We start from the raw sequence: 25,076 nt of genomic DNA, 5'->3' as shown, positions 1-25,076 counted from the left end.
TCAGTTTCAAACAGTGTTCAGTTCTTTGAAAATAAAACGTTTACTTTCTTTTAAATAGGTGAATATGCAACTGAGGTAAACTGTATGGCGTTTTATTCTTCAAATGTAATTTTCTGTTATGTAAAAGTAAAGCGTGGACTTTCATTTATATATCTACAGAATACTTCAAAAGTGCTGTAATATACAAGAAATTGGTAAAACTGATTTTGCGGTGAAAATGTGTGAGAACAAAATTTTTACAATTTTAAACATTATGTTCACTTCTGTATATATTAAGTGTTTCCGAGGTTCCCAACATAGTTTCGTTGGGGTGAAAGTCCGTGGCCATAGGAAAAATTGTTGAATATGCATCTCAACTAAAAGTTCATAAGAATAAAAGTTTAGCAGTTGCAAGCGTAGGTTTTAATTAAAGCGGGTTGCAGGACATTTTAGATACCGTATTTACGCGAGTCTAAAAAGTCCTCAAATGTGAGACAAAAAAAAAAAAAAAAAAAAAAAAAACTACTCGGCATTGACTTTTAAGAATGAAAAAGATAAATAAACATGTGAAAACACAATGAAACTTTTTCGTCTTCCATTTTGTTTCCAATTTCCGGGTAAAACAATTTCCCATTTTTCGCAAAATGTGGATATTCCTAGTACACATATTTCACAGAATCACGACTAACGAGATTAGCTATCTCCGTCAAAACTCAAACGTTTTCTGCTGTAAATTGGGCCTTGCTGACAGTGCAAAATGTAGGCCTAAACTTGCAAACTCGAATGTAAGACACCTCAATTATGGGGCTGAAAAATAATTTAAAATGTGCGTTTTGGGATTGCGTAAATACGGTATTTGAAAACGAAGGGAGGACAGGAGGATAAGATGGTCATTTCTTGAACATGGATAAGAATATTGCACTTTGTTAGTAGAACATATAAAGAAAGCATGGTTCATGCAAGTTGGTACCCTAGCACACTACGTCTTGCTCATACTAAACTACTTGAACACTAGATTTCAGCCAAACTGTATTGATCGTCAAGGAGCCCGAGGCTTACTTTGAGTTCGATGAACTACGCTTTCTGGGAGTACGGTTAATCTATGTTGTAATTCAGCGTATAGATTCCCGACGGGGCTCATCTTACACGAAAACAAAGGATATATAAGGGAAGCAATTTGCTCAAATTGTCCCCTCCCCCTATTTTCATTCTTTACCATTCCGCTTCAAAACATGGGTAGAATTCAACAGAGGGCACATTGAACGAGTGTGCTCTCATCTATGATACGGGACTTTCTGGACACCCTGTAAACAAACTTCATATTTCTTTGCTTCTTGAAACTATTGTCATCCCTTAAAAATTTTACCCTTATACGTATAGCTTTACTACGAACTTTTATATTTACCTATCATCCTCCGCAACAAAATCTACTTTTTTTTCTTGACACTCACCCTCTTTAAATCAAACCTCTTTCAGGCTGTTACTTCGTAATGAACAATTTAATTCAGTCTCATTTTTCATTACAACCTTACGTGCTCATTGACGAGTGTCACATCAGGAGGCAAGTAAAAGTCTTGAAGTCTAAAATACCAATTAATCTATAAAGAAATCTTACTTCCAGTAGTGACAGCAACGCAATAATGTTGATTATCCGCATTAATTGAGACCACGGTTACGCATCTAATTAAGCATGCGTTTGTTTAGCAAAGAAAGGCACTACAGAGCATTGTTACTTTTCTTATAATACGTCAAGCTTGAAAAAGTGATGGCAACCTTCAAAGCCTTCAAGTATTAATTTAGACTATCATGTTTACGTTGTTCCAAGGAAAATATATAAAGAAGAAAATGTCTGAACAGTAACCAGAAGGAATGATGCTTGCTTCAATTCGTTATTTCTGATCACTATTCAGATGATGTATGTCAATGAAATATTGACCCACAACCCATTGACCCACCACCAATCATGACTATGACTCACTGTGATACACCATCCACCATGACCCACTTCAACAAACCGTGACCCAATATGTCCCACTTCCTAACGTGACGCACTCTGACCCACTAGCCATCAAAACCCATCGTAATCAACTTTAACCCATGATCCACGTCCTCCTGTCCACTGACTAAAGAGTTTACACTTGCAATTAAACAATGCTGTGAAATTATCACTAACCGGAGTTTGAATTTCTACGGTTAATCGCTAAAGCACCGCTCTGTTACAATAAGGTGTATCTGACCTTTACAATGTAAAATGTTAAAGTGTTTTTCATGGGTAAAATTACGATGAATTTGAAATATTATATATAATTATTTCCTTGCTGAATTACAGATACTTTTCAGTGGAAAATGGGATGAAATTTGAAAGTCTCAAATCAAGGTATAGTGGACCAAAGTAAATGTGAATAAAGATGTAAAGTTTTCCATATAATTAAGTATACAGTGAAAACTTAAGACTTCCATGTAATTAAACTTACAGTACAAATTTTGTATATATATATATTTCTCGCAACCTTATAGCTTCAGTGCCTTGTGCTGTGAAGGATCCATATAATAAACATAAGATTCAAAAATTATTATACAGTATAACCTCGTTAACACGAACTCGCTTAAGCCGAACACTCGGTTAGGACGAACAAACTTTCGGTCCCGGCATCGCTGTACGTTATCTTATAGGAAGTTTTATCGGTTAACACGAATTTCGGTTAGCACGAATTACGAACTAATTTTTAGTCCCTTGAGTCAGTAAAGGTTTTCATTTAACACAAACTTTCAATTCTTTATTCTTTTTCAGATCATTTTTCTTATTTCAGATTTCACTCCAGATCAGTTTTTGTCATACAGTATTTATTCAGACGAAAATTGCTTTGTAAATAAGAGAAAAACTAGAAACAGGTATCTTTCCTCTCTTATGAGGTGTTGATTCTGTTCTCCGTCAAGCGCTGAACATGCAGGAGCTTGGCAGACAGCTCGAGACAAAACATCTTCTCTCCCTTGTAACTCCAAACTGGTGACAGCAGTCATAAATACCTTTCCGTTACTAGCGGTACCCAACCTGCTGGCGGAGTTATCGATTCTATAACTTGACCTGGATTTTTTGCGTGGATTTTTTTTAAAATTAAATCTTCGAAGATAGGACAATAAGCTTACTGTAGTGTTTTCACTTTCCAGAGGACGGTACCGAGACCGAAACTAGTCACGATCTCGATCTTAACTCGAATTTGAGACCGAGCCGTGCTTTTCGAAATCGAGACGAGACCGAAACTCTAAGCCTCGTCTCGATACAATTCTGTGGATTGTATCAAGACGGAGAAGAGTCTTGGTCTCGTCTCGATACCATCTCTAGTGTTTTCTATGACGTACATAATATACTGTAGTGTTATGTATAGTCTGTATACTGTAGTGCGTATGTATGGAGAAAATGTATTCGAATAATAAAATTTGGGTCCCCGGTTAACACGAATTTTTTTAACACAAACTCCTGATGTTTCAGTCCCTTGGAATTCGTGTTAACGAGGGTTTACTGTATTAGAAAGTAGTGGATATATGATACCACTGCTTTCTAATTATTACTGCTTTCTAATTAATTGAGACTGTATTTTTTGTGTCTCAATTAATAATTGTTTCTTAATTTTTTCTCAACTAATATCGATCGTTTTTTATTAGTTTTACAGATCAACCCAATACCAATTTCCCATATATAGAAAGTCTCCCCCATAGAAGAGAAATTTAAAAAACTGCTAGAACACGTTCTGTTTATTTTTAATAAAGAGTTAATATACTGAATTTCACTCCCTAAGTTGAACGACTTGTGAAATACTCAATTTTTCGTAAAAACTTGGACCTCCTCTCCCCCTTTAGTACATGTATTATAATAAAAGCGATATGATAACATCCCAGTTGAGATTAGGGTCTAACTATCTACCAAAATTCATTTCATTTGGCTTTTCCATTTGTCCGTGATCATCACTCACACTTAGTTACATTCGCTTTTATGTAATAATTCATGTATTACAGGTGATTCAAAAATGTATTTTTTTTTTCAGTAGTTAGCTCCTCTAAAAACTCACAGGCTGTATCTCGAAAGCCAGATAGTAAGTCCTATTGTTGCTACAACAGTTACAAATATCAATATCCAAAATACCTGAAGTTCTTTTTTCACATAGATATACTCATCTCAGATAAGTAAACAGAAAAAAATGAAAATGAATAAAATGGATGCCTTGAAAGTGAAACACAGGCACATTCACCAGTGTTCAGAAGATGCTGTCTACTATGGACTGAATAGAGTGAGTCAGTCGGTCTGAGTGTGTCGGTGAGTCAGAGTGGGTCACGGTGATTGGTAGGTAGCAGTGGGTCACGTCCTGCTGACCACGACCCACTGACCCGCTCACAAATCTTGACCCACTGACCCATGTGAATGTTCAACTTTCTAAATTAAAACATTCTGATTTGCTCAGTGATGATATTAATGTATATTAAGTAAGCAAAGCTTGTAACATGTAAAATGTCACAAACATTATCACAAAGACATACTGGAAGTGAAAATACAAGTATTGATAAATTACTTTCTTATTAGAAAAAGTTGCTTCAATTTACACACAGTATGAAAGATTATAAGTTAGTTTGAATAAAACCGTCAGTAATAGAACTTAATTATTTGACCAATAATTATGTAGTAATGTTTGCACTAAATTATTTTGAGAACCATCTTACATCATTTACTTCAATTATTTTAACCCCAGCCAAAAACAAAAAAAAAAAATAATAATAATAATAATTAAGGAGGAAAATGAGTGATTGAACAATGGGGAAGAGTTGTACCTAAACACATGAAATTACTCGTACTTTTGAAGCTCGAAAGCAGTTGACTGTACCAGTAAATATATCAGCACAATCTTCCTGTCTTTACCCAACAATGGAAAATTAAAATTACCCTTACCAATTTCAACCTAGAGATTACAAATGTTCAGAAAAGGAAGTTCATATCTCATTTAAGGGCTTAATTGTGCCGACGTTTTAAAGTTATGTGCCTTTCTCATTGTTAAAACACGCCAGACACCATGAATGAGCTTGGTATTCCGTTTTGTAGGCACTCCGTTCGAACTTTTTATTTAAAAAAACACCGTCAACCAGAGCCGTAACTAGAGATTTCGGCGCCCAGGGTGAAGTAGAATTCGGTACCCAGTACAGACACCTTACCAAGCTTTCTTTCTTTCTTTCTTTTTTTTTTTTTTACATAAGAAAAACAGCTTTTGTTATTATGCTACACTGAATTTTTATTAAGCTGCTTAAAAGAGCATTACAACAGTCAAAAGCGATCATTATGTATTCTTTTACAAATGAGAGCTGCTTTCAAGAGGTTTATTTTGGAACTTTTGTTAAACTTGACAAAACTCCCTTTCGTTCTATACAAATACATTTGGAGAACAGTTATGGAAACTTACAGTACAATTATTTGCAATATTTCATACTATCGGTAAGAAATGATATTTCAGTACAGTAGAAACTATGTACTTTTAAAATGTTCGAAATGAATTATAGAATTTCCAGTAATTGTAAACTTTTGTAATTTTATTCTGTAGGCAAATGGGATTTTAACTTCAATTCTTTTACGACAAAAAAAATATTTTGTGAAATGTAATGGACATTTAGAAGGAGCCTTCTTTGCGAATTTCTCAATATTGATCTATGGAGCTAAAGAATATGTTTAATGTTGTATTTCAAATCCAAAATATAGTTCGCTACAACATTTTGAAATAATAGTAATTACTTAATCTCTTAATCAATAAAAGTTCTGAATTTAAGGTTGCTTATTATTAATTAACATATTAAAAATACACTAATACACATACACACATATATATTATATATGTGTATACGTTTGGTATGTATGCTGATAGAAAAACCACAAAACTAGATACGTATGCACAAAAGAAAATGTTATGGCGATACAAGTGGTTGATGGAGAAATGATTCCAACAAATTCCTTCAAATTGGAAGCATTTCATATAGCCTATCAAAGGAATAAAAAAAAAAAAAAAATACACTGGTAGTGATCAGTCTTTGGAAAAGAGAAAATTCGCTGACTCCTTTTTTACAACTACTTGAAGTTCGAAAGTGTTATTGTTCCTCTTGTTTACTTATATTTTTAATATTCCCGTGCAAACAGCAACTTGCATGTTCTCTTGTGTCTCTTCACTCCTTTCATTTTTGTATCTTCATTCTCAAGAAATATTAATCCCATTGGGTAGAAAAGCATGATTAAGTAAGCAAACTCATCACTACCAACGTATTTTAGACTCAGACTTTGACTGTTTCTGATTTTGAAAACGCTCTTGAGTACATCGTTACTTAGCACCTTATATATATCACATCGTCATTAAAAATCATATACAGTAATAACTTTCTTTAAGTACTAACATGTAACAATTCCCAAGTGTAACACTCCGATTTTGATCCAATTTGGCAGGTAGATATTACACATGAAATAAATGAATACGTATTTTCTTTTTACGGAAAAACAGTTTTAGGGTGCAGAAGCCCCATTCCAGAATTTTGAAAGTTGGCTCTCCAAAAGCAAGAAGAAGTGGACCGAAGTAAATGAAATTATGCATAGATACCGTAGAATTAAAACGAAGAAATACGTATTTCGTATTTTCTTTAAAAAAAAATTTAAAAAAAATAAAATAGGTGGGTGGGGCACAGATCTTTCCAAACCTTCGATTACAAAATATCAAAAGTGCGAATAAGTATATATTAGAAGTGCCTAAAGGATAAAGAGAATTACTACAACACTTTGTGTAAGGACAATAGGCAAAAAAAAAAAAAAAAAAAGCGAACACGTGTTTTTAGTTTCTGCGGAAAAATAGTGTTGGGCCAAGGCCCCTCCGAAGAAAGTAAATATTCCAGCAGAAGCGCAAGAAGGAGTAGACCGAACGAATGAAATTGTGTGTAGATATTATATATGTAAAATAAAGCAATTCGTGTTTCCCAAGTGTCCCGTACTGATTTGTTTCAAATTTGCACATCGAACAGTAAACAGCAAATAAATCGGCACGTGCTTTTATTTATGAGAAAAACACTGTAAGGGTTAAAGACGCACCCCGAAATACTATAAAATACGCTATGTGTAGAAAAAAAGCTAGTGTAAAAATAGTGAAATTTTAGCAATAGATAGATGACCTAAAAGTAGGAATCAATACAGTGAATTTCGAGTGTTTCGTGTTTCTGCTCTCAAAAGTTCAAGTTCAAAGACTGAAGTTAGGGCCACCTAGCTACTTGCGAAACACGTATTGCCTTATTTTACATATACAAAATCTATGTATAATTTCATTCGCTTCGGTCTACTCCTTCCTGCGCTTCTGCTTTATTATGTACTTTTTTAAGAGAGGACCTTGGCATCCACACAGTTTTTCCGCACAAACTACAAAACATGGGTTAGCTTATTTTTGTGTATCGTTTCTTAACATACTTTCGTTGCGTTCTCTATGTAATTTAGGCACTTCGAAAGTATACTCATAAGCACTTTTCATATTTCTTAATCAAATAATTAGCCCCACCCATTTATTTCTTTGTTTCAGGAAAATACGAAACAAGTATTCCCTCATTTTACATCTACTAGGTACAATATCTGTGTACAATTTCATTCACTTCGGTCCACTTCATACTGCGTTCGGGCGTCAACTTCCGAAATATTGGATATGGACTTTGGTCCCCAATAATTGTTTCTCCTCCACAGAAAATTATATATAAAAAAAAACACGTATTCGTGTATTTTATGTGTGGTATCTAACTGCCAAATTTTATCAAAGTCGGAGTGTTACAGTTGTATCAAATTGTATCAAAACCGACAACAACATTGATTTAATAGGGCGTCAATACTTTTTTTTTAACATTTCTAGCACTTTTTCTTTTTTGCTCGTTCGGCGCTTTCTAGCCATCAGCGCCTGGGACGACCGCCCCGCGCGTCCCCTTCTTGCTATGGCTCTGCTGGAAACGGATCCGAGGTTTAAGGAAACTAGTATAAAACGATTGACAATTTTCTTTTAAATGGATATAAAACATTTTTAAACTTCTGCCAGTTTACTTTCGGCTTTTATTATGTGAAAGTGGCCCAAAGACGCCCAACACTGCTTGTAAAAGTATTTGACATCCCTCACGATTAATATGTATGATAATAGTTGAAACAACGTATTATAATAATTATTTGTAGATAGTTACATGTATTCTATGTACAAGCTAAAAAACATTGTAACTTTTTCTTATCGTCTTGTATACTATATAAAATATTCTGTCAGTTTTTTTTCAGTTATTTTTTAATCATTGTTTGATTCCTTCATTCATGTTGTTTCTTCTAGCTTCCGAAACAGTGATAAATCTCTCTATCTGCAAACAGAACAAAGTGCATGCACGAGCCAATGGTGAGCACAGCTGCCAACTGCGAAATGAGAACTTCCGGTGGTCCAACGCGCCTTGATGTATATAGAACTATACGCTCGACAAGCTATACGCTCACGACTGTCGCGCACCTGCCGATGAAACCCTGAACTACAGTTATACAAGAAAAAGTTATCTCAGCACCGTTGGGACCACCAACGTCAATTTTCAAAGTTGATTTCTACGCACTAGTGGTGGTGAGAGGAGACCGTCTAACACGGTTTCCCACTGGACGACCATATAGTGTCGCCTGATCGACCAGGTCGCCTGATGGAATGCAAATCGCCAATGTATGGTCGTTCCATCGGTATCGGGATAAATATATATATATATATATATATATATATATATATATATATATATATATATATATATATATATATATATATATATATATCTTCCACTGTTGCTTTTATATTGTGACTAGGTGCAATTTGCAATGCCCAGTTACATTGGTGTGCAATTTGTGTTAGTATCAGCGCAAAATAACATATACAGCTAGTGGAAGATGAACTATGAAGAGAGTGCGTGAGGATGATTTTGTCCGTTTTGTAAATGAGTGTCTTGATGATAGTGTACTGTCGAACAGTAATAGTGAGGAATCTGAGGGTGAAGAATCCAATAATACAGTTCATCAAGGAAGTGTAGGTGTAAGTGTAAGTGATGAACATTTCGATACGTCATCACGCTCTGAAAGCGCCAGTGGGAATGAAGCTATTAGTGATACCGATACACATTTTAGTCCAAAGGACACAATTTGGAAAAAGAAAACACCTCCATCACAGACATCAGCACATAATATAATGAAGTTTTCCCCAGGTGTTTCAAAGGGAGTGAAAAGAATACGTCCAAAAGATGCGTTTGACTGTTTCATTTCAAAGGAAATCTAGAATGGAATTTTATACTATAGAAAACTTGAGGGAAGAAGGGTTGCAACATTGAAACGAAAAGAGTGGAAAAATGATAGTCTGGACTAAATGAATGCTTTTCTTGGCATTTTGCTACTAGTACGAGTAGAGAAAAAGCTGAGATGTGCCAATCACTGAACTGTTCATCTCTATGAAGTCAAACCAATGTTCAAAGGCATTATGTCTGTCAACAGGTTTGAAGACATAAAGAAAGCCTTACGATTGACAAATGTACAAGGCAAATCTTTCTTGAAAATGATATGCTGGTACCTATTCGTTTTGTGTAGGAAATATTTCTATGAAACTGTACAAAAGTGATTGTTCCGTGTGAAGAACTTACTGTAGATCAACAGCTAGTGCCACTTCGAGGTAGGTGTGGGTTCATTGACACGTATATTGACACGCCTCGAAAATCTTGAAGGTACTTAATAGAAATATTTTGGCTATGCGGCGCTCAATCATCATATACCGTTGATGGTTTTGTATACACAGAAAGAAAACCAAAAGAAACCAGTTGAAGAGAAATCTGGGAACAATGTGATAGAACACCTCTGCAAAACCGTTTCTGGAACTTCACGAAATATTACTATGGATAATGTCTTTGATAGTGTTGATCTAGCAGAGTATATGCTACAACAATGACATACGCTTATGGGAACACTATGTCGAAACAAACGCGACATTCCAGTTGAAATGAGAGCCTCATCTCTTTGAGGAGTAGGTTCATCAATGTTTGCATTCAAGCAAAATGTCACTATAGTCAGCTAAGTGCCAAAGAAAAAGAAGACAGTGATTTTGATAACCAACATGCATCATTATAAAATAGTTGATGAAAATAGCACCAAAAGAAAGCCAGTGATTATAAACTATTACAACAAAACTAAATGTGGAGATGATGTTATGGGTTAAGACGTTAGAGACTATACCTGCAAAAGACAAGCTAGAAGGTGACCCTTTGCTCTCTGGTCAAATATGATGGATGTGGCAGATAAATAGTCACATTGGGTGATATCAATAAAAATAAGTAACTACTCCTGAGAAGTCCTGCTCGAGAATCGGAGTAACTACACCTGGAGTAATCTCCTCCCTCAATTTTGTATCAATAAAACAAGCCACTACTCAGGTCTAGTCTGCTCCAGATTTATGAACGTTTTCTCGCGCTTCCTCTGCACGTAGCACTGAGTCGTATCAATAAAAGAAGTAGTTATTCATTTCTCCCTTCCGTCGCGTGGTCATTTCGTTGTTTTTAACTTATGGCGTAATATCCTAAACGCCATGGGAGGGACAAGTAGCAACGACAGTTTCAATTAAAATGCATTTGTGGATATTATAAAAGTTCCAGTGGTACTTTCAAAGTCACAGTTACCAGAAAGTAAACGAAGGAAAGCCGAAGCTTTGAAGGCAATTACAGTGAAATGCAACGAAATATCAAATACATCTACAAATGAGACACAAATCCAAAAGAGAATCTTTAATATCCGAGCGAGCATTAAGAAGAAAAAAAACTAATTTGAAAAAGAAAACGGGAAATAAGAAAGTAATACTGAAACCACGGGAATGAACTTCTTGGAACTGATGGATGTTGATTGGAATCCAGCAATATCAAGATTAGCACGACAAGTGCATATCACGTGTTGTCCAAGGTCTTTGTAGATTGTTTGGCTTTAAGAACGAAATTAGACACTTGGTCCTTTTGTTTCCTTTTTTAAATAGTCCAGCCAGTCACGTCATAAAGCACATCCATCTGATTGCGTTTTCCACACCATACATGTCCCCTTTCACCTTGGCATAAAAAAAATATATATTCTCATGTATACACCCTTCCTATCAGCGTTGAGTTGAGTTGGTTTTGAGTTTAATGTCCTTTTCAGTAGCGAGGCTATATAAGACGAGACCCACTGAGTAACTTGGAATCCGAACCATATGAACTCCAGCCGGGAATCGAACGCGGGTCTCTCATACCAAAGGCATGTACGCTATCCGCTTAGCCACGAAGGAGCTCTTCCTATTAGCGTATTCGTCTCCAAAATACTAGGTTTCTTTATTGCCACGTGTTTCTAGTCAAGTGCTCCGATAGCACCCGGAAATGTATATTGTTCTTGCCACTCTGCCTTTGCTGTTTGAATATTACACACACCTCCGGAAACAATCAATTTTCAGATTTCGCAATAATCGCATCCATTACACTTGTAGTAGTCATAGACGCAGTACTTTGAGCCACAACAGAATCCCCTGACATTCAATTCAGACCTGGAATCCCGGATCACTCACGTAAAGCAAGAAAACCCGCATCTTTTCGTCATTACGTAGTGCACCACCCCAAATTTCCGTTGATTCTCCTAAAAAATGTTGTGCTAACTACTTTACATTTTCTTTCATGAACCTATGTTTTTTGTAATCTCCATTTGCAACATTTCTATGCAATTTATAAGTTTTACTACATAGCAAAACAATCATATACTCTGCCATATTTTGCTCGGAGTCACCTATTTAGCTTGCTCCACAAATTTGGAGAAGTTACTAGCATCACAGAAGAGTCTTGATTTTTATTGATATCAAACGCGGAGTAGTTATTCGGCTCGAGAATAGAGGTATGGTTACTTCAAAAGGGCGGGGCTTCTCCGAGGTCAGCCGAGACGACTAGTGCTCAGTTCTCTTTTTATTGATACCAATGCGAGTAACTACTTCAAAATTGGGCGTAATGAGTAACTTCTCCGTTTTATTGATATCACCCATTATTTTCAGGATGCAGAATCCAAATTTCTATGAAAACAAGAAAGACGATCGTCCATTATTATTGCAGGAACTGGCAGAAAATTTAATGAGAAACCAGGTGATTCTAAGATCACAAATACCCAACTTGCCACTAGCAACAATTAGTGTTTTGAAGATATACGGAACTGAAAAGGAATAATCAGGAGAGAAAATAAGATAATATGAATTTTGTCCATACAGTATTCATAGAAAGAGAGCGTTGGTATGCTGGTAGTGTGGCAAAAGCATTTGCAAAGAACACATAAAATGATTTGCAATTCATGCATTTTGTACATACATTTTTCCTCAAAACTTCTAAACAATGATGTCATTTGCATACAAGAATGTCAGAAATTATACAAATATTGGTCTTTTGACGATTATAGTACCATTTCACACAGGTGTGTTTAGAATTTTAAAATAAACTAGAAAATTATGAAGTGTATGAGTAAACTGAGAAAAGTATATTTGAAGAAAATATTTTGTTACAGTGTTTTTTTTTTTTGTATTTTCTACTAATTGTAATAAATATAAAATAATTGTAAACGTTGTTTTAAAACTTGTATACTTATGAAGATGCCAATTGTTGGTCTATTGTGTGATAAATTAAGCTATTATAGGGCTGCAAGTAGTAATTTGCATCATATTCCAAATAGAACCCTTTAAATACCATACAGGGCCTCGGAGGCCCTGCATATGCATTAGCGTATATTTACTGAACCATGCGGACAAGGGTTAATTTAATTGTTGGAAAACTGGCCATGGTTTATGGTGAATTGTGAGCCTTGGAGAGTTTGAAAATTCTTATTTGATAGGAATTTTTCTGCTCTTTGAAATTGGTTGTATTAATTTTTTTTCTAAAATTAATCATTTTCGATAAATTAGCCAATAATCATATGAAGAAGTCTCTTCATCCACTAGTTTTCCAATGTGGAGCTTTAGTTTAAGTTGAATCAGTAGGGACATGAACACTGTTGCCACACTTGGTACAATTGTACCAAATTCAGCCCTTTTTATCATTCATCGGCCCGCTGGCACAACGCTGGCTATTTCAGCCCCTTTTGTGGAAAATTGGTACAATTCTGCCCAATTCAGCACTATTTAACAAATATAAATACATAATTTTAAAAATGTCAGTAAGATTTTTCCTACATCTGGGGGCCGCGGTGGCTCAGTGGTAGAGCGTTCACCTCTGGTGCTAGGGGTCTCGGGTTCAAACCCTGCTCCCGCCAAGTGAACTTTGTGGTGGACAAACACCGTGTGCGTAGGTTTTCTCGGGGTTCTCCCGTTTCCTCCCACTTTCTTCATTCCACCATTTCATTCATTACTCATTATCACCGTCTCCTTTAGCCTAACCGGCATTACCGTGGGACGTAAAACTCAAAATTTCATTTCATTTCATTTTCCTACATCTCACGTTACTCATACTGTGTGTTGGACTCTTAAATAAATAAATTTAAAAAAAACTATGTTGAACATTTATTCTGTGAAGCTGCATCGCATAACGCCATGAACTTTGTGTGCGAAATTCGTAATTCGAACTATACCGAGAAACAAGTGATGCTAGACGGGCGCATCCTGATAATTTATATTTTTATATTTTATTATAACGTACTGTTTACACGCGAACTCGGAGGTGTTTGATTTGTTCCTCGTTTTATGGATTTTTTTGTATATAGCCTTAAGAATCCTCATCCCGGCGAAATTAAAATACCGCTAATTTTACAGTTATTACAGGGTTTGTCCGGGAAGTAATAACACTGATTTTATTCCGCCATGACTGTACTTCGGAGCGTGAGCGCACCGACTGGATCCGGTAGAGGGCGTTCCTAGCTAACGAACGAGCGGCTGGTCAATTGTCTCCGAGCACACGGAGAGTCAGGACAGGCTTTTTCGCGCGACGTGTTTCTGTGAGTGGTGCAAGCCGAAAATGCAGCGTTCGTTAGAGCAGAGGTACGCGATTAAATTCTGTGTTAAACTCGGTAAATCTGCGACAGAGACGTTTGATATGATCAAGCAGGCTTACCCAGATGATGCTTTAGCAAGAAGTGGTGTGTTTCGGTGGCACAAGGCCTTTTCGGAGGGCCGGGAAGAGATCGCCGATGAAGACCGTGCTGGAAGACCTTCGACTTCGACAAACACCGACAATGTGACTCGTGTGCGCAAAGTTTTGAACTGAGACCGTCGACTAAGTATTCGTTTAATTGCCCAGATGTTAAATTTACCAAAAACTGTGGTTTATGAAATTGTGACGGAGCATTTGAACATGCGCAAGGTGTGCGCGAAGATTGTCCCAAAAGTGCTCACTGACGACCAGAAATTGCGGCGAGTGGAATTGTGCCAAGAAAATTTGAACATGTGTGAAAGTGACCCCCAATTTTGAATAACGTAATCACAGGTGACGAATCATGGATCTTTGAGTATGATCCCGAGACAAAGAGGCAATCTTCTGAGTGGCACACGCCGGCGTCTCCTCGCCCAAAAAAGGGAAGAATGAGCAAATCCAAAGTGAAAACGATGCTCATTGTCTTTTTTGACATCAAAGGCATCGTCCACCATTAATTTGTTCCTTCTGGACAAACCGTCAACGCCAAGGTTTACGTGGAAGTGCTCAAGAGACTCAAACGAAGGGTCAATCGGGTCCGACCAGACATCGGAGCCGACTGGAAGCTGCACCACGACAACGCCCCGACTCACATCACCTTTCTTGTGAACAGCTACCTGACCAAGGCCGGCATCCCAACGCTTCCGCAGCCGCCCTACAGCCCAGATGTGGCCCTCCGGACTTTGTTTTGTTTCCTCACCTGAAACGCCCGATGAAAGGCAAGCATTTTGAGACGACAGAGGGGACCCAAGCAGCTTGCACAGCGGCTCTCAAGGCTATTCCGGAGAATGACTTCCGTGACGTCTTCAATGCTTGGAAATCGTGCTGGCAGCGCTGCATCGACGCAGAAGGAGCCTATTTTGAAAGTTTTTAAGAATTGTAACGATTGGCTCAATATATATATTTTTAAATCGACTCAGTCCTATTACTTTCCGGACAAACCCTGTATGTGATATCTTCAAATAGATCAAAGATAATTTAAATATGGAACAAGAGCGCCCTAGACAATATTACTTTGCGTGAGGTACCGTTATCACAAGTCACCTAGTGGCTTTCCGTTTTCAGCTGTTTAGAAACGCGAAAATAAATCCCGATTTTCAAAATGGCTCGAAATCGAAAGCAGATAAGTGAGTCGTGATAACGGTTTCTCATGTAAAATAATATTGTCTAGGGCGCTCTTGTTCCACATTTCGATTATCTTTTATCTATTTGAAGATATCACATAATTACTGTAAAATAAGCGGTATTTTAATTTCGCCGGGATGAAGACTTAATACCCTTTAGGTTTATTGGTCACTTTGTAACAGAGGCGCGTTTGTTTTCCTTACAATATATACCGAAGATGATAACTGTTTTCCCTTTTAATTTGCGGCTTCTGTTATACTTCCTACGTATGAGAAAAGCTTCATATACTTCCATGGTTGTTCGGGATCCTCCTATTTGGATGTTTTTATTAAAGTAATTTTTAAAAATTGCACTTTCTTTATTTAGACTCTTGGAAGAGGGGATGAGCGTTCTAGAACTTTACTCTTTTAGAAGCATGTATTACAATTGGTGTAAAGAAATGAATTCAGCCCTTTTTGTTTCAATTTGGTACTATTTTTCAGCCCACTCCAGGGCTAGGACTGTGGCAACACTGGACTTGAAGAATGCTGATGAGAAAGATAACAACAATTCTGCGTATACAGAAAAATCTACTCCCATCATCGATACCTGATTACATTGAGTTATTAATAACTTCAATAAATTTGAAGTATCCACTTAACTTATTGTTTCAGCAATATTAACTGTTTACGTGTGACATGATGTTTTGCTAACATTTATAAAGAAATGCATTCTTGTGTATTAAGGACACCAACCATTTTAGTAGTCTGATCTTAACTTTCGTTGTAGATCAGGGGATGAAAATCTCTGCCATGGGACTGACAGCTGTGTCGCTACTAAATGAGGCTTCCCCCTTGTTCTCCGGAGACAGTGGCAATTAATACTGGTGACGGAGGCTAAATCAGCCATCACAAGGACTAATTAGATGTAATAAAGCGGTGTGGAGTGAAGATGTTTTCCCTCAATCTTAAAATATATATTCTTCTCTTTCCCTTCTGGGAGCATAAAGAAGATGTGATTCCTACACAATAGTCGTCGGCAGAAATATGTGTTTACCCTAGTCTCTACATTTTTTTTTTATAACTTAGGACCAAATACATCAAAAAGGTACAATCCAAAATTAGCGATGAATATTTTTATTTAAATTTAAGAATAATATAATGAGAGAACCACAAAATTGTTGAGAGCTCATAAAGAATAAAGCTATTCCTTTAAGTACGAGCTCATTGTGAGATGCTTGATTAACTCACAATACTACAGGGTGGCCAAAATGTCCCTTTACACTTGCACATATTTCATCCCTACCTTAATAATATTTAATAATACTTGCAGTTATTTGTCCAAAACATTTGTATGTGCACCTTCATTATCCCTGCACAGCTTGATAGGCCTTCATGTCCTACTTATCCGCTTTAGCATCTGCGGCATCACAAGCTGGAAGGCTTCGAATACACTTGCCCGCAGAGCATCATTGTCCACGTACCGCTATTTTGTGACATATGTTTTCATTATATCCCACAGGGAGCTGTCTGTGTTGTAAGGTCTAAAGTTTGAAGTGGCCAAGGATAAGGAACTGATAAAATTGGGAACTCATGTTCTAACCACCGTGCAGGGTAAAGTGAGAAGTGGGCGGAATCTTCATCAGTTGGTAAACAACAGTGTTGTTGATGCTTAGATTCTGCAATTGTGGAAGAAGCCAGTCATTCAACATCTCCAGATAAATAATCTGGGTCACGGAAGCCTCAAGGAAGTACAGACCAAAGGTATGGTGTTCAGTCATGTCAAGCACCTCTGTTGCGGATTTACCCAACTGCATACATAATTTCTTGTCCGCTCGTTGTTCTAACTTGCTTCCCAAAATAAAATCGCACCAGAATAGCACCAGTTGCACACCTCCTAATGTACCCAGAATGATGTCTCTTAGACACACTAACTTAAAAGTTGGTGCTTCCTGTGCTTGTGCGTGCAGCCTTGTGCTATCTGTTATCATGTTACAGAATTGTCTAGAAACTTTTTGGTACCAACTCGTATTTATCATTATATGTTATAAAATATTTCTTTCTTTCTCTGAAAATTCAAATTTAAACAATGGGACTTAATTCTGAATTAAATGGAGAACGCACGCACATTTGGGAGTAGGTGTAGCGAATGTGTGTTCACAGAAGTTCATACACACCGAAACGATAAATAAAGTGACTATATCCAAACTGCATTTTCTGACTCACTGACTCAACGAAAAACACCACAGAATCGGGAAACATATTGAATTTGAAATAACCAAAATATCTGTTTCAGCGAATACAACGTACCTATTTTTTGGACTCGTTTTTAGAGGAAACAACACTTCTTATATGGTGGCAAATACGGTCAACAAGTTGAAGACTATATTTGTAGAATGTTACTAAAAGTTTGATAATGAAATAAATTAGTGATAGAAACACATGAAAATGTTAGTTTTTATTATAAAAGAGATTATGTTAATTTTACACATTACTTGGAATTAAATAATGCATACGTGAAACATAAATTACAAATTATCGCATCATGTTTGATCTAAAGTTTTCATTTGATACACACACTAAGAAAAATTCAAATAATATTCAAATAATATATAGAATGTTCGCTGATATTGTGAATGCAAAATACCCGAAAATAGAACTATTCTAGAATGTTAGAGAGAGAAAAATAACTGCTAACTACAAATAAACCACTAATATGATTTTATACTATTCACTTTCAGGAAAACAACTGACATCGAACGTACGAAACATTACATAAAATTAAAATGTTCGCTTTAGTGTCTATTATGCTATAAAACTAAACAGGGAACAGCTTTATGTGTACATCACGTGAAGAAGTTCGGTTTGTACGGTGTGATATTTTGTCAATTATATTTTTAAACTGGAAGCTGTAGTACACTAATACCACTTCCAGTTTTGATGGGGACATTAGACTGGAGATGAAAATATTATAAGACGCTTAATTGATTACAGAAAACTACTTATCGCCGTCTATTACAGTTTTCACTGTATAACAATCAACGTTGAAACCGGAAGTGGTTGCTTTCTACCACTTCTGGTTTGAACACAGTGTAAGAGAAAAGATCGTAGCCATTCTTGGAACGCTAAATCGATTTCATAAAATAGCTTCTCGCTATCTGTTATCGTTTTTGCTCTATGTAGGTCAGTATTAAAACCGGAAGTTGTAGTAGATTTCTAAGAATTCGGATTTTAGTAGAGGCTTACGGTTGGAAATGAAATGTATTGTTGGGATTGCAGGAAAAAGCTTCTTTCTATCTATTACCGTTTCTACTCCATAGCAATCAGAAGTTGTTGACTTTTTTCACTTAAGGTTTTAATCGAGAGACTAAAGGGAGAAGGAATATATCCTTGAGATGCTTAATCCATTGTAGAAAACCGCTTCTCGATATCTCTTAACTTTTTCATTCTATAACGATGAACGTTAAAACCGGAAGTCACTTTCTGTTTTAATAGAGAAATGAGAGTAGAGATAAAATAAAATATATTTTTGGGACGCTTAATTCATTACAGAAAATCACTTCTCCCTATCTATTACGGTTTCTATTTTAAGGCAATTAACGTTAAATCCGGAAGTAGTTAACTTCTGCTACTTCTGGTTTGAATAGAAGATTAAGAGTGAAGATGATATATGCTCTTAGAACGCTAAATCAGTTCCAAAAAATCGATTCTCGCTACTTCTTAGCATTTTCGCTCTATGTAGATCAATATTAAAACCGAAAGTTGTAGTGGACATCCACCACTTCCTTTTTCAGTAGAGAGTTCACGATGGAGATATAATTAATTCTTGGTGGACATTTAACCAATTGCAGAAAACCGCATCCCTCTATATGTTACAGTATTTGCTCTATTGCGATCAACTTTAAAACCTGAAATCGTTAATTTCTCCGGTTTGTGTATCAGCTCCCAGAAAGAATTCCTTTCCTAACTTTCGATCTTCTACATTTAAGAAAATTTGGTAATAATTGATCAAGTAGTTCTTCACTTTTTTGTCTCCCGAACGGAGAGACTGACAGGTTAAATATATAAATGAGTGTTGGCAAACACAGTGCAAACTCTTAAAAAAATAAAAATGAGGCATTACGCACACATACACACTCACATGTTATATCGAAGAACAAATGGGATTTGGAGACAAATTATCAGCACTGGATTCCCAGAGATAAGAAACGACTTTTAACAATCAAGTTAGGGTCTTGAAGAAACAAAAAATATTAAAAAAAAAAAAAAAAAAAATAGTAGAAAGTACGTGTAGTGCAGGTGGATTGATGACAGGTGAACATGATGATGATGTTAATTATTATTCTAGTTAGGTTTGACATTTTACGTTCTTCATGTGTACGTATAGAGTAATTCGGGGGTAAGTGACCATAGGGGTGAAGTGAATAGAGTTTAGGTTAATGATATGTGGCAACTAAGCATGATTGACACTGACCTTGCAAAACCCCTCTATGTGCAGTATTGAGTCTGAGCCTGACGAAGAAGGTGGTGTACAGAGGACAGAAGCGAATTGTTGAATACAGCGAGCATAGACAGCAGGGAAAGTGAGCAGATTTGTAGCCATTTCTGTTGCTATTGTAGTATGGAACAGTAAGAAACTAAGGCAATTCTTTCATGAAGTGATCGTGTTGTACCCAATACTTCCACAGCAGCATCAGGCGATTATTAGGTACGCATGCTTTAATATATTGCGAACATAAAGATACAAAACATGTTTTGAGAAAAGACGACGAGGTGGTGTGAAGTGACTAACATATATTGGGGTGATGTGAATAGTCCTGTTAATTATTCCATGTATCATTAATCATTCCATGTATACAACATGGACCAAGAACATATTTACATCTAACTATTACTTGTCTGTCTTCCAAACCACAGTCTCGTATAGGAAAAACCGGGGTTCAAGACCTATTGGGAACTCGAATATTGTGTTCTATCTTGTAAGGTCAAACAACTCTCACCGTCTCCTTTAGCCTAACCGGCATAACCGTGGGACGTAAAACTCAAAGATTTCATTTTTTTTCTTCAAACAACTCTCGAGACGGTACTTTGGACACGATCTCGGGTTGATATGTCTATTTGCTTCTTAAGCATTTCTACAACAATAGCTTATGCACTTGTATTTTCAGAGTGCAGAAGTCTGCCGTATTCATATATAATTGCCAATCAGCAGTGCTACCATTTCTGTGTAAGATTTTTTCACTTTCATGCTTGCAATGTTCACTTCCCTCCGAATTACTCTATGTGTGTGCAATGTTCTGTTGCAAATGACTGATTCATTACATTTCAGCATTTAACGGATATAAGTGGAATATCAATATTTCTATTTTCTTAATCTCCCTGCTATTATCTAAATACATAAATACTGGTAAATCTTAAGTGGCTGAATGTTATCTACGACTATATACCAAACCGGTTGATTTACTTTTCATTTTTGTTCCTGGATAATTTTGGAATGTTATGACTTCAAGTACTTTCTCCTATTGAGACACTTCGTATCCAAACTTCGTCTCTTGTAATAAGTGATTGTTACTAGCAATAACATTAATAATGTAATCTAATTCTAATCTTATTAGTGATCGCGTACAACAGGGTAGTAATTAATTTAAGAACTCTGTTTCTTACCAGAATTATTATCATTATACTACACGTACTCGTAAGCTTATCTTATATAAAGCCTTTCACATATTTTTAATATTAATACCCATCTGAAATGTAATGATGCGAACAAACTCAGATGTAATAAATATTTTGATATATTCCTTTAGTAATATTTTTCATAACTTTAAATAAAAATATAAACTATACATTACAACCTGCCATGTAAATTGATCTGTATACCTGAAACAAATTTGTGTGTGAGTAGAAAAATATTTTTGTTGTGTCAGAAAGTTTATATTATTATTATTATTATTATTATTATTATTATTATTATTATTATTATTATTATTATTATTATTATTTCTAATATTTTAGTGTTAAAGTTTTGAACTATGTAAAAGCTATATAATACTAATGTCAATACCGCGAGCAAAGGTATAATTTCATTCACTTCTATTCCATTCTTCCATTACACATACATGTCACAGACTACCTAGCAATGCAATGACTGATATTAAATCACACGAGGTACCCTGTCTGTGGCTGTGAACAAGCGTGGAGCAGTAGGAGGTGTTCCTCTCCCTTTCTCTGCCTCAACAGCTGCTGATGAATGATGCCCTACGGTTCCTGTCCTCTCCATGGAATGCTCCGCTGCCCACCAGAGTTATCGAATACTTGTGATCGCTGTAAATTTACTTCAAGAGGAATCGAAGTCACAAGGCAGCATTGGCAGTCGACAGAAACCCATTCGAACGCTATTGGAACTTATTTTAACATTAAAAAAAGAAAGAAATAAAAAAACAAAAAAGCACACGGTAGTCAAGCGCTTGATTTTTTCTCTATTATTGTATTAGCTTTATTGCCAGCAAACAGCGAAAATAATGTACTGTATATGATTTTGAAAGTTACAAAATTATAATTGAAAGCGAAAAAGTTGCAAATTTAATGCAAGATAAACGAGAAGTTTATCAGTGCATTAAAATGTGCAGATTTACAATTGTTAGCAGCAAAAGATGATTCTACAGCCCACTAGCTAAATTATATAAAAGACTGATGAAAATTTATAAAACGAAAATAAACAAGAAGCCAAAAATGGTCACGGCATGGTAGAAGAAATACCGTAACATTTTCTTTTTCTCTACGAGGAGATATTTGAAGGATTTAAAGACATAGTACGACATACGAGAATGAAAGAAATGAAAATGACATGGGAGATAGAATAACTAGGATTAAAATAGAAGAGGTCCCAACAGCTAACGGTTCTTCAGCCAGGGGCAAATCTTTAAAGTAGTTACAATTTCACGGGTCTTCCCAATTAATACGAAGAGAAACTTAAAATAAAATTATGGATATGTATTCCTGTATACGAATCAGGAGAAGGCGTGGTAGCTCAGTAGTAGAGCGCTTACCTCTTACGCATGGGGTCCCAGGTTCGATCCCCGGCCAAATGTGTGTCCGGGTTTTCTCGTGGTACTCTCATTTCCTCTCACATACAAGTTCCACCAATTCTTCCAGCATCATTCATTTGCCTTGGTCATCCATCTCCCTTAGCCTAAGAGGCATAATACTGGGACATTAAATTGAAAGATTTCATTCCATTTTTTATACGAATGAGAAACAACCGAACAAAATTTTTAGTTATTTCAATATGGAGTTTGCAGCTCTGATTGATATTCATGAGAGATACTACAACATAACGTAAGTAAGTTGTACACTCTCTGGTCGCGTGTAATGACTAAATGTTTAACCTTACAATAGAATCGCACCTTTTCCGCAACTGAAAAGTTCTCTCTCCTACCTGCTTGCAATAGGCGGGAGAGGTGAGGAAGAATAGCGTAACTTTAGCTGTGTGCTGAAGCGCGATCCAAACGATAATGGAGGGGATTTTCTGCTGCTCACAGAAAAACAAAAACACTGACATATATATTTGCGAGGACGAGAAAGACTCCGCAGTAGATTCGCATGATTTTTGAATTATTACGTATACAAATATATATGTCAGTGTATATATATAGAATTATATTATTATAAAGAAGAATTAGATTGAATTGCGCCTGATGTATGTTTACTTTTTTCTATTGCTATTATTATTTTACACGCATTTAAGAAATGAATGAATATTCTTGAACTACATTTTAAACTGATTTATTTCGAAAATGTTACTGTGAAAGCAAGCAAACTCTGATGTGACACTACTTTAGAAAATATACACACACAAAGAGAGAGTGCGTGAAGTATGATTAACTGCAGGAGTGTTGTAAGTTTCACTTCATTAAATATAAATTTAAAGCTCAAGGGAGCAATAGTCCCTTAATACCTTGAATAGTGCTGCCTATATATACAGGGTGTTTTAAAACAACACCAAAAAAGTTTGGGAGGTGATTCCTGACACCAAGATAAGACAAAAAGTATAGACCAACCTGGGTGCACAAATGCTTCTTTTCGGAGTTATAGGCTACCGAATGTATGAAAAAATGAAATTTAAAGATCCATATCTCCAAGACTATGGAACCTACCGTAGTCGGATCAAAACTTTACTTAGGAAGTAATATGTACGCTATCCAAAAATACATGTTCCAGAATCCTAAAGTACTTATGCAACAATTTTTAATGAGGGAGTTTGACTGCGGTCATATAATTTGAAGTACTCACCAACTACCTTTATAAAAATTGTTGCGGAAGTACCACAGGATTCTGAAATAGAGAACATACTAATTCCTACGTGAAGTCTTGACCCGACTAGGGTAGGTCCCATAGTTTTAGAGCTATAAATCTTTCAAGTTCATTTTTTTGTTCTCGGCAGCCTATAACTCCGAAAGGAAGCACTTGTGCACCCACGTTGGTCTATACTTTTTGTCTTATCTTGGTGTCAGGAATCACCTCCCAAATGTTGTCGGTGTTGTTTTGAAACGCCCAATATACTGCCGAAAAATAAAATTGCAACACCACGAAATTGTTTTCCAATCTGAACCACATTTATTCCGTATACTGTACATGGTACGAATATGAGATGATCACAATATTAGCTCCTTCAGTATATTGTTTTGTGAACGGTACGTCTATTATCACACTACCACCACCACTTTAGTACCGTGTATACCTTCCACAAACTGCAATACAGGCACGGATTCTTGCGTGCATTGGATCATAGAGATGACGGATACAGTCTTGCGGTACATTTTGCCATGCCCTCTCGATCTGGTCGCGCAAATCAGCAACAGTTGTAGGTGTACGTGGAGCAGTTGTCAGTTGTCGACCCATAATGTCCCATACATGTTCGATAGGAAACAAATCTGGGGAGCGTGCTAGCCAGGGAAGTCGGGACACACCTTGTATTGCACGTTCTGTTGCACGGACAGTATGTGGCCGGGTATTGTCTTGCTGAATGAGTACAGAACCCTCTTGTCTCAAGAAAGGCAGTAAAACCGGTTCTACCACCTGTTGCAAGTAAGAGATGCTTGTCAATGTCCCATTCACAAACACTAAAGATGAGCGAGAGTTGTAGCTGATCCCACACAATAACACCTGGGGTGGAACCACTGTGTCTTGCACGCACGCACTGTGGGTGCAAACGCTCTCCAGGTCGACGTCGCACTCGCAGTCCCCCATCACTTGCATAGAGAGAGAATCGGCTTTCATCGCTGAACACAACGGAACGCCATTCCCTTCCCCACGTGCTCCTTTGCTGACACCAGGCCAACCGTGTACGGCGTTGATGTGGCATCAGTGGCAGACGCGCAATTGGTGTGTATGTCCGAAGTCCTGCCGCTAGTAATCTATTCCCAATAGTGCGTGTGGAAACTTCAGGGGCCACATTTGCTCGAATGTTGGACATGGTATCTGTACGGTCTGCCAATGCCGCCCTCACAATACGCCGATCTTGGCGCATCTTGGCTCACGTCCGTGCTACGAGGACGTCCAAAACCTTCTCTGCGGGTGTGGAAATGGGTTGCTATCCATGGCTGCCAACACCGCTGTACCACAGATGCATCACGGCCAACGTGGTTGCCGATTCGACGAAAGGACCAACAAATACGACCCGTTCGAATTCAATCATTTGACTGTATGGAGCATGATTGCGTCGTCGTAGCATGTTATCTTGCTTGTGTTTACTTTGTGAGTCACTTTCATGCACCTACTGATTCGACCTCT

At 36.8% G+C, this 25,076-nt stretch overlaps 1 protein-coding gene across 2 annotated transcripts in view; it reads right to left on the bottom strand.

Annotated features, from left to right (window-relative positions):
- The window catches only part of LOC145662789 (uncharacterized), a 406,333-nt gene that overhangs the window by 189,006 nt on the left and 192,251 nt on the right, over positions 1-25,076 (bottom strand). The gene's annotated exons all lie outside the window — the stretch shown is intronic.

This window comes from Thermobia domestica, chromosome 10, assembly GCF_964235325.1.
Source record: "Thermobia domestica chromosome 10, izTheDome1.hap1.1, whole genome shotgun sequence".
In the NCBI taxonomy this organism is placed as follows: Eukaryota; Metazoa; Arthropoda; class Insecta; order Zygentoma; family Lepismatidae; genus Thermobia; species Thermobia domestica.
Note: the sequence above shows the minus strand (reverse complement) of the source record. Positions and strands in the feature narration are given on the sequence as shown.